Here is a 12051-nt window from a genome sequence, read left to right on the forward strand (position 1 = left end):
CTCTATCATTTATTTTCACATATAAAATGCTTAATATATAAATCAAATGTCTCTAGCAATTTCAGTCGAAACTAATTTCGTTTTCTCACTAAATAAATTATATTCGAATTAATCAAATTAAAATGCACTCACAAATAAGAGAATACAAAACACTGACAGTCGTAAGCTCTGTGGGATATGTTGGCAAATATTTTCGAATATTTTTCAAAAGACTCATAAAAAGTACATTATCCAAATGGATATATGCGATTGCGATATAAATCTTATTTTTTCGGGATATAGAAGCGAGACAAACAAGTCTAGAAAACAAAGAATACGCTGTCGCTGGTATATTCACAATCGTGGAAATAATTCTGAACGCATCGAAAATGTTTTGCACAATGCCAAAAATGAAGGTTAGTAAAATACTATAAGAAATGGGCGGGGCACAAGAATGTGGATTAGTTTTATATTGCAAATTGTTAGTATAGTTCAAAATTGGAGAGTGAGTGTTAGCAGCATAGAAAGACTATGATAGAGAGTATAGAGAGAGAGAGAGAGAGTGCCACGTATCCATCCCCTTTTAAAATGTGTGTGCAATTCGATAAAGGGAATAATGCAAGATATTTTGTTGATATTTGAACGTTAAAATTGTTAACGGTTTTTTACCTTTTTAGCCTAGAATTTTATCGCTGACATGGAAACTGTTGTGAAGCGTTTTGTTGAAAGTTTTGCAATTTGAATTCACAACGAAATTTGTTAAAAGTTGCACTTTGCAGGTGCTTTATGTGTGTGTGTATGTGTGTGGTTTGGCTTGTTGTTGTTGTTGTTGTGTGTGCTGAGTGCGACGTTTATTTGTTGTAAAAGTAATTAAACTGCGGCCATCAATTACACGGAAAATGCACGAGGCGCGGTTGAACTGCCGTCGCTTGATTTATAGGCGCGCGATTTTTAATAGCTGCGACGGCACTTGGCACTTGCCTCTCTTTTGCCACTTGGCGGGATGCGAGTTGCGAGTTGCGAGTTGCGAGCTCGGGTCAACTGGGGCGTTATGTATTTTTATTGCCTTGGATTTCCTTAGCGATGATTCACAACTCGAGAAGCGTGGGCGTTCTCTAGTAGAAAGTCCCGGCGCACGACGTCTTCTTCTCTTGTTTTTTTCTGTCCGACTTTTACGACCTTTCGAGTGCGTGTGGCAAGTTGTCTGTGTGTTTTTTTTGGTTGTTGTGTTGTTGCACTGAGAATTGGTTTTAATTACTTTGTTTTAAATGCCATAAAGCTGAAGTCACACAGGTAAACACAGAACACATCAAATTCAGAATGCAGAACTGTGGACTATCGAATTGTGCGTTAATTTAATGGCTTTTTAATTTGTAATTTCTCTTGTCTAATTTTTGTGTTTTTATATGCACTCATTTGTTGTGACAGTTTTGTAATTTTTTATCTTAGTTTTGTCGTCGGTTTCTCGGTTCACGCACACACTTTTTTAACGATCTGCGATAACTGTTTTTAGTGGTTTTACTGTTTTTTACTGGAGTTTTAGTGTGAAGTTTTGCTTGATTGATTGCTATTTTGATTGTTTGTCGAGTGTGTGTGAGTTTTGTGTGTGGTAAATATACTTATGATGATTTTTTTGGTGGCTGCTGACGGCGATTTTTATGAGCGCTTCGTGCCACTATAAACCGCACTATAAAGCCCGTAATAAGCGGCAACAGTTAAACGACAATAAGAATGCAACAAAATAATAAACAGAGCGAATGCGAACGCGAATTTCTCAACGCGACTGCGAGTGTGAATGCGAGGCGAGTAACGTAATCGTAACGCAACGCAACGTAACGTATCGTATCGTATCGAATCGAATCGGAGATCGGCAGAGACAAGTCAAGTGAAGCTGAGCTGAGCTAAACTGAGCGAGCGCTGTTCCGCAGACACTACTGCGCGCCACGATAATAAATATTATAATAAAACGAAATTTTTAAAAGAGTATAAAAATTTCGTGTAATTGGTAATTTTTGCTGCCGACGTTGGCAGCGGCGCGAGCAGCAGCGCGACGTATCGAAGCGCAGCGCAGCGTTTGTTGGCGACTGCGAGGTTTTTTTTTGTTGTTTTGTGGAGAGTTTGGGTCTCAATTTCTTTTCGTCTGTCTGCTGGATGGTTTTCACTAGCTGACTAGCGAGCTGGGGCTGGGATCGTTGTGTCTCCAATGTTTTTCGATGCCGCCGTCTCGATGCCGGGCTGCGAGTGGGTGCGGGTCTGTGTATGTTGCTGCTGCTGGCGTGATGGCTGGCGTTGTGTCCGCGTCGGCCGTTGTGGCGTTACGAGCAGCGAAACGTTTATGGCGCAATACAAAAGCCATGCGAGGCTGAGGCCGCAGCTTTGGCCACGCAGAGACAGTGTCGCCGCCGTCGTCGCCCAGTCAGCAATTCATTTCAAGCGCTACGCTTAGTCTCTCACAAACACACACACACATACATACGAGCGAATTCACACGCAAATATGCAGTCAATAGTCTCATGTCTCTGTCGACGTCGACGGCGCAGCGATGGCAATAAGAAACATGGAGCTCACAGCTATTTGTCTCGCTCGCACTCACTAGATCGCAATAAGACGTTAACAGCAGCAGTCTGCAGCAGCAGCAGTTGCTCTTGCTTGCTTCTTTTTGTTTGTGTGCGTAAGCATGGCTGTATACGTGTGTGTGTTTGTGTGCTGAAGCATGATGGCCGTTCATTTTGAGTCAGAGAAGATAGCAAAGCAAACTGAGCGCAACTGAGTGCAAGAGCGCGTCGCGCTTTGAGTGCGTTTTATTTTTGAGTGAATTTTGTGTGTGTGGCATTTTCTTATACGATTTCTGGTTTTTTAGTGCGCGCCCAATGGATGCTTAATTTTGATGTTTATAACGTGAGAATGCGAATGCGTATGCGCCAAGCGCCCACACTAACCAACACACACACATAGCTACGGCAATTGCTGCAACAACAAGAAAATGAGCGAAACTATCGCTTTGAGTGCAAGTGCTTTGACTCTTCGCGTGCGAGTGAGTGTGTGTGAGAGAGTGAGCAAAGTGAGAGAACGAGCGAGCGAAACGCCTTTTTAAGTGTTTTATGCTTTGTTTGGCAAAATGTTATTGTTGCTTAAATTATTTTGTATTATTCATGTACATATCGTACATATCCAAGTATTTCTTGTGCGCGGTGTGCTCGCTTTACTCTCTCACTCACACATTCTTATTCTATCACATGCGACAAAAGCGCGCCAAAAAAGACAAGAAAAGTGATAAAGTAAAACTTTTGTGGGTTCTTTTGATATAGCTAATTTTGGACATTTTGAGCGCCCATTGGTGTCATTGTTTTGATTTATATTTCTTTCTATGTTTTCTAATTCAAATTAGTGCAAAATTTAGACACTACAAATTTTTATCGCCTTTTTTTATTGTCTACATAAAAAAATTCGCAAGCCTTCCAGCTTACAATTTATACAAGGCTGTGCCATTTACACTCCCACTCCTTTTCTCTTTCGAACTCACTCTCTCTCTCTTTGTGTCTTCTTTTCGGATTTACCCTCGAAAGTATTGAGAGTGTTGTTTTTACCCCTAAGCGAAATTACGAAAAATCCATAAATTCGAGAGATGAAAAACGCCGACACAGTCAAAGTCAGTTGCGACAACTTGCCACTCAACTCAACTATACACATAAATCCCGAAAAGTGGTTCAGCTTTTGGATATTTTGCTGACTTTAGATAAATAAATATGGCTTCTTTTACAGAAAACTTTACTTCAAACTCACTATCTCCTTTAAAATGTTTTGAAATTACTCCATACATTTTTTTGTTTGTAGTTTTCATTTCCAAACTGTCTAAGATAATAACTAAATTGTGCATTGAACTTGGTTTTTACTTTTACTATTTGTTTTCTGAAGCATATGTATGAAACACTTGTTAAAGTTTGATATAATTTATTGCTCGATATAAAAGATTTTAGGAATTTCAAAGATTGGTATGGATTTTAAATAGAATGCATAGTTATACTTCGAAACATATTTAAAGGTTTTACTCTTTCTTCTTTGTTTTGGTACAATAATTTTGTCTAATTTATTGTGAAGTCCTAAAGTCGTTGTCTTTTGTATAATTTGGTGTATTATAAGTTCTGATTTGAAGAAGAAAATAATTGTGTTTAAAAGGAATATATAATACATGTGAAATGTGTATATTTATATGACACATTGAATTTCTAAATATCTAACAAACATTTTTGTCTATTATTGTTTTGCTAATTATTATAAATATCAAATTTTTATATTTTCAGTATACTCTTAATTTCAGAAAATTATAATTATAACTCCTTGTGTTATAGATGCTCAAGCTGCATAAATTTGAATGTATTAAATGATCTTCTTTAGTAAATCTTCAGGAACAGGGCATTGTTGATTCGTTTAGTCACGTTGAATTACACAAGTTTAAAATAAAAAACGTAAAACATTTATATTAATAATAATTTTCAATTTATTTCAAGAGATTTTGAAATGTTTATGTCCTTAGCCGACTTTATTTACATATATTCCACAAACACAGACATTTTAAAGAATATTAATTTGCAACATTAAAATTAAACAAATTTAATTCGTAATAGCTGAAATAAATTTCCATCTTAAAAGTATATACATACATAGTATGTTTGTATAATTTAATGTTATTTTAATGTTTACAAAATATGCGAAAGTGTTGAATTAATTGCTAAATCACAGAGTTAGCTTAATTAACTAAAAATTAAGTATAAACAAATGCAATAAACAGTACGATAAATATCTCAAAGGAAATTGCGAAATGATTGCATATTGTTGTTGTTTTTGCTGTTGTTGAGAAATTGAATAATTGATCAATCATGTAGCGATAAGCTATTAATTTAACGCGCTGCCAAGTCACCTTTTTACGACGTTCCTGATGGCAGTGGAGCGGTGGAGAGGGGGTGGGAGGATTGGAAGGGGTAGAGAGGGGTTGCCTTTGGCAAGTATTTAAAATTAATTGCTCATAAATTCCAAATTAAACATTTTGCCACACTTTGGTTTGCGTTTATGGTTCATACTCGTATACGAGTAGCAAGTGAGTGCTGTGAGTGCTGTGAATGAGTGCCACTTTGGGTGCAGAGCACTGCCGGCATGCTGTGATTTACGGCACCTGCAGGGGGAATGGGAATGGGAATGAGAGTGGTGGCCATTGAGGAGGGGCGAAGGGGCAGCAACCAACGACCGGAAAATGCAAACCGGCCATTTTGATAATCAAAACAAATAATAAAACAACTTCACACGTTATTGTTGCTGAACAACTGAGCAACAACAACAACAACAGCCACAACTACTCGAGTGCGATATAAAACAACAACAAAGCAAAACAACAACAATGCGATTGGAGCAATGTCGGTGGCGGCACTCGCGAGCGTCATTAAAAGATAATAACCGTAATAAACTAATAAAATTGAAACTGGGTGAGTGCGAGAAAGAGACACACACAGAGTGGGAACAAGGAGAGGGGAAGATGAGCAAATAATAATAAAAAATGAACAAAATCACAATAAAACACTATTCGGAGGCATCAGCTGGAACTCGAACGGGATCCTGAAGTCCGGGAGATGTAGAGAAGTCTGCTATCGTAAATCGTGTGTGTGACTGAGTGTGTGTGAATGAGTGTGTGTGAGTGTCTCGGTATTTGTGTGCATGTATAGGTGTTGGCTATGACGGCAAATCGCAGAACAATACATAAAAGTCATTAAACTGACTGCAAACTGACTTCGACACTCGATACTCCGCGTTGACTGCGACAGGTTGCATCTAAAAGCAAACAGAACAGAAACAAAAAGATTGAGGCGGAGCATGCAATGAAATGATATTAATATTAACAAAGAGAACAGTAATAAAATAAAGTTGTATTTTCGATATACCATATACGAAAGCTATTAAACTTCTTCACTTATAAGCAAAGGAATTGTTGTGTCGAACATTTTAGCAGCCCGCTCAAAAAGAGTCAAGACAACATTTATATGTAGCAAATATTAATAATATTACAATATTGTGAGAAACATTAAATCATTTTAAAATAAAGTATTTAAGACTTAAATACCATGAGAAAATAAAATACTCTTCATATTGCAAAAAGGTTTCTATTTAAATTTTAGTCACTTTTAAAGCTTAGCAGTAACATAAATAAACAAATTAAATTTAAGTATATCGCTTATGTATAAACTTGTCAGTCCCGTCTAGTATTAAATTTTCTTGGCAGCAAATCAAAAGTCATATCAAGTATTGTGTTTATAAGATATAGCTATAATACCCAGTAAATAACGACATAGAAACCTCTATCAACATAATTTACGTTTGAAATTATTGAAGAAGTTCAAAATAAGACTCCATCTAGACGGACCTAAACGCAATTCTCAACAAAACTAATTTCTTTATAACTATTTAATATGCTTCACACATTCTTAAATTATAATAATACCCATCTGATTAATCACGTTGCAAGGAATTGGATTAACTGCTGAAAAAATCACCTAGACAAAGACACGTCGCGTCTTTGACTTTACAGCACCGAGTAAGTCATGCACTTATTATTTGCAAGCACATAACTCAGATTTGAGTGAGAGTTGAATCGTTAAACGCGATAGTAAGCTGTGTGCGGAGTCGTAAAAGGGAACATAAAGTATTTTGACTCGACTTGAGTGCAAACATCGATTGGCAGCACTGGCAATCGGACTCAATTGAGTGGAAGTGAGCAGCACTTTCACTCAGCAATGCATGAGATTTAAAAAACACTCTTTGACCGTGTCAGAGTTGTAAAAAAACAGAAAAGACATCAAACGGACGCTTCTGTTGTTGCACATGAAATTCATTCCTTAATTTGATACACTTTTATTGCGCCAGTTTATGGCTTGTTTGGCCCTTGCGGTTCGCCTAAGCCCAATCCAGATCACACTTCGGTAACGCCAGCGACGCCGTCTCGGTCTCCGACTCTGGCATCGACAGGATGAATGTGTTTTTAAGTGATTCGGTTGACGATTATAAAATGCCTTGTCACGCAATCATTTTTTAATCCTTCGACGTTGTCGCACATGGCTGTGTTTTATGATTCCCATTTCCATTTCTCCATCCCTCCATCTCGCTCTCGCTCTCTTCTACTCTGTGACCAGCAGCTGGGTGGAAATGTGGGTTTGTGTGTCAGCCTTTTCTACCCGGAAAGCGTGCACTCGACTCGACGCATTCCTCAAAACGACTTAATAAAATTTATACGAGTGCGATTCAGCAAAGTGTTTGCTCGTCTTCTCTCATCTCTTCGCTCTCTGTTCTTGCCTTGACTCGGCCATGTTTATTGCATTTTAATTGCACTAATGATGTACCGTTTTGTAAATTACGCAAATGAAAATTATAAATCACAAATCTAATTAAAAGCGTAAGAGAACAGTCGTAAAACTCAAGAGCATGCCGAGTACTTAACAAACCCACTTACCACACAACACATAGACAGACGCATTTCAAATTCAATTTCCAATGATTTTTGTTATTCATCTGTAAATAGAAATAGATATTCACAGACATATAGATAGATATCATCTGTATAACGCGCACTTTTCTTTTGTTTATTATTCATATGTTTTATTTGATCATTAAAGCCCTAAATGCTGCATTTGGTCCTTGAGTTAAGGATATGCTCAACCCAATAAGATAGACGGTAGGTACTACAGAAGTGTGTGAATTTATAGACAACCCTAAACTCTTTTTCTACAGTGTTCTGTAATATGTTAAAGAGTAAAATCTACATTTTAATAAATATACAAACATAAATAGTCTTTAATATAAAATTATATGAAATGTTATGTCAAATCTCTATATCTCTATGTAATTTAATTATTTCGTTATTTTTACTTTTTATTTTATTTACTTTTCACTCTCAGTCATTTTTAAAGAAGACAAGTAAACAATGCAATTAATAAGAAAATCCGCAAAAAAAAACATTTGCAACTTGCAAGCTATGCATTGAACTTCTCTTTCTAAATATCCGGAACAATTAAAATTTTTAATTGGCCCATTACTGATAAAAATACATATTTTTATGGAAACATATTTTATAAAAAATAAAAAAAATATACCATACAATTTTATTTTTCTTCATATTATTTAATAAGTTAATTTAAATATAAATTTAATTTTATATGTGACAATTTGCTTTTACTTTATATTGACAACCAATTTATTATATGATACATAATTATCAACATTTGCATGTATAATTATATATTAACATCACTTCTGCATAGATTTCTAAGTCGATTATTGCTGCTGCAGCCTGTTAAATTTCAGAATGAAGCTATATTTTTAATTTCGTTTAGAGTAATAAACAAATAACTACATAAATCAATGACGTATATATTGCATTAAATATACACTATTCTTTTAAATAATGGTACTAAGTATGCCGACTTTATGTAGATTTACGACGAAACTGACGAATTCCTTAAACCCAATTGAGTTTAATGCAAACTAAACCCAGCTATGCAGTGGCGCCATCTGGTGCATTTCAGTTGCAACACGTTTAGATGTGCAAGCGATTGCATGAATGTATTTCAGATTTGTCTGTAGGGCAACTTGTAGTCGTCAAGAACTTTGTTAGCAACTTTAAAGATGCATCATTTTGTTTATTTAACATAGTTGAAATAGATTTTACAGCCCATTTGATGCCTCTATCTTCATCCCCAATGCGCGTATTGACTATCTGACCCATATATAAATCGTGGAGAAAGATATTTATCCGAATTGGTTATCGCCAAACAATGCACAGCGCATTTGATCTTGTAAGGTCACACACAAGAACAACAAACGCCAAAATTGTTGAAATTTCTTCGAAATGCTCTCGCTCAATGCCGTCACGATGTCTGGGCAATGGGCAGAGGTGGGTGGAGGATGGAGGGCTGAGAGAAACGCCCCATGTGGGCCATCCTCGATATGAGTTTGGGCTATGGTTGCTGTTTCCGCTTCGGTTTCGTTTTCGTTTTCGACATAAACATCATTTGCGCATCGCGGTGACGAGCGTGTTTTATAGGCCTCGACAAGACATTAAAACACGCACGCCACGCCCCACTCTTCCCCTCCCCTTTTGCAGCATGTGCCAAGGGTGGACAGTATACCTGAAGCGGTTTTCAGTTTTTCCTCAGCAGCTGGGAAAAGCGAATTTAAGCAAAGTGCATGGCGAACTCAGCCGAAAAACTCAAAAGCTGTTGGGCCCCAGATGTTTTGCTGCTTACTCAAGACGCCGGCAATGATGATGGGCTGGTTGACTCGCTGGCTGGCTGGAGAAAGGAGATTTCAATATCATAAAAAATCGTATTAAGAGAATCTCATATTGGGAATCGTAAAGTTTTTACGAGCGTTTAATGGACTCTTGCAGTAAGCGTGAGTATTTACGCGCTGCTTAAAAGCGGTAAAATATGGCCAAGTGGTGTCGAGGGGGGGATACACGCACTCCCAATTCAGTTGAAGTTGGATCTGGACCCGGATCCGGACCCGTTCGCTGTGTCCCTCTAATGCTATAGCTGATAGCTAACACGTTTCCCATCCATGGATGATGCTGACGATAATGATGTGGATGGGCGGCATAAGTGCAGCGGATATCATTACGAAATAAAAACCTCCATTTTGCATACCTATGTTTTTGGTTTTTAACCCAACAACAAAGAGAAAAGTCATGTCCTGCAGTTGCTTTTCAATTAGCAGCTTGCCGATGACAGAAGCGCCATCTATGAACCAAGTGCCGTAACATGCAGCTAACTTGTTTTTGCTCTACGTTCTTTACACGCAAAACAAGCAGTGCGCGGTCAAGCAGTGCATCTGCGTCCTTGCTAAGTGAGGGAGTCGCACTACTTCCATTAAACGACTTTCTCATAGTTGCGAAATCATAAACGATATCCCGATAGGAAAGAGATGACAATAAATTGCGATCTCAGTTATTGTTGTTGTTGTAGTTTTTGCCGGTTTATGGGAGTGGCCTTTGCACTTTTCATTGGTGTGAATTGCGCGTTACCTGTACTTATTTGCCGTTGTTGTTGCCAAAGGAGGTGTGACTCTATCGCCAGAAGAATCAAACTGTCAGTTTTAGTAGAGTGTGCACACGATCGCAACGGCGGAAGCGATCCGCAATTTATTGTGAGTAATCAATAGCATTTTCATTTTAGATCCCAATCAATTTATAAGTTTTTGTAATCATTAAAAATTAAGAACACTGTTGGAAAACAATTGTGATGTTATAATAAAATTATTCTGCTGATCTCACATCTTATTATCCGCTCTTACGTCTGTGTAAACAGGTTAAAATTGGCGCACCATTTCTTTTAGTCGTATAAACTTTAAATTTAATTAAAACTGATTCAAAATTAATTTCAAAACTCTTAAAATTAAGTTATTCAAAATGAATCTAAATTTGTTTACTGAAATTGTATAAATTGAAGAAGTTAATCAAAATGTTCAGCAGATGCTTACATTATGAGTGAAGTTTAGCATTTTAATCAGAAATAAATGCAGGAAAAAACCTTTGAGCAAAATGTGAAGCATTTTCTCCGAATATAGTCATTATATCTTTATTTGTTAGTATTGTTGCTCTACGATGTAGAACTCTAAAACAATAAGACAACATGACTAAATTATAGGATAAGAATTAACAAATTTGGTTTTATCATGTTTAAGATGAGATTGTAATTGAGATTTTAACTTTGGAGGGAATTTTAAGCAACAAAACTCTATGCCAAATTAGCTAACTAAAACATTATAAATAATTCATCATTGAAAGCATATATAGAAATTCGAAAAGTTTCTAAAACTGCAATAATTTGTTTTGCTTTGTCTTTCTCAAGATACATCGATTTTTTGTTCAACATTTTTTTACATGGGTATTCAGCTTGCCTTAGAACTAGTATAATAAGATTCAAAGATAAACCTGTGTTATGTGTGGAAGGCATACTTATTATGGCCCCCCAAATGGCTGTTTAGTTATGGACTTGTGGCCATCGACATTATTGATTCAGCAGCCCGGTCGGCAGTCCCACAATTAACACCTTAACAGCAGCATTGAATGCATTCCTTTGGGAAGCCAATTGTGGACAAGGTGCACACACTGAATTCGGACTTAGAAGTGTTGTGTGGTGGGTGAGTGTGGTCGATCGGATAGGAACGGGTGCAGTGCTCATTGGGTGCAATTTGTAAGTGAAGTCACGTAGAACGATAGTTTTCAACCTGGACAAATGGCATATGTCTGGTGACAACGACCTGACGACTTCATTAGACGCGGACATATATCAGCCAATGTGTCCGACTAACGACTGACCGGAGTTATGTGACTTGTCGAAAGGATTTCCTATAATTCTGTCAGCATTTCCCAATAGTTAGCATGTAAGCAAGTTTAAGTTATCGCTGACTTTCGACTTTCCACTGGGAGAGACTCCGCCTCGCGTTCAATACAGCTAAACGTGCCTGGCCAGACTTGACCTGAGTTCATCTCGAAGGCAGTTGGCAGCTCTATTCTGCTTGGGCAAATAAATCAAAGCTCAGTCTCGCAGCTCGTAAAACAAAATTCGCCAACGATTCGACGAGTGTTTGTTAATTATGGTTTGCGTAACATTCACAAGCACACAAGCAGGTCCATTGAATGACCCGGACTGTAGACGAAGCCACTCGTGAGTAATTTGTATTTGAACTCGTTAAAGTGTCGAACGATATAATGGACGAATGCCCAGATACTAATTCCCATATGCAACGGCACGACTGCGTTCAAGATTTGTGTGTCTTCTCCCCAAGTTCCCCGACAGCTCTCCGACAGTTGAGACGAGCGGCGCGCATCTTCTGAAATAGCACGTCCGGTGTTCGCTGGCTTCCAGCAATCAAATACAATTTGCAACAATTTAAAGATTTTCTCGCTGCCCCATTGAAGCCAAACGCCAGCTCGAATAGCAACAGCTCCCTAGCACATAGCAACGCGGTCAATCCGCGAGAATCACACAAAATTGCTTAGATGCAAACTTGTGAATATTCGTTGTTGTAGTT

At 37.6% G+C, this 12051-nt stretch overlaps 1 long non-coding RNA gene across 3 annotated transcripts in view; it reads right to left on the bottom strand.

The window, feature by feature from the left end:
- Positions 1-4961: 4961 nt before the first annotated feature.
- LOC132786981 (uncharacterized) overlaps positions 4962-12051 on the bottom strand; it is a 110318-nt gene continuing 103228 nt past the window's right edge. For 2 of the 3 annotated variants that reach the window (XR_009632492.1, XR_009632491.1), the window contains one exon: positions 4962-5799. This is a non-coding gene — a long non-coding RNA (uncharacterized LOC132786981). Of the gene's footprint in view, positions 5800-7471; positions 7531-12051 lie in introns of all 3 variants that reach the window. The other variant, XR_009632493.1, reaches the window with a different exon arrangement.

This window comes from Drosophila nasuta, chromosome 2R (genome assembly GCF_023558535.2).
Source record: "Drosophila nasuta strain 15112-1781.00 chromosome 2R, ASM2355853v1, whole genome shotgun sequence".
Lineage (NCBI taxonomy): Eukaryota > Metazoa > Arthropoda > Insecta > Diptera > Drosophilidae > Drosophila > Drosophila nasuta.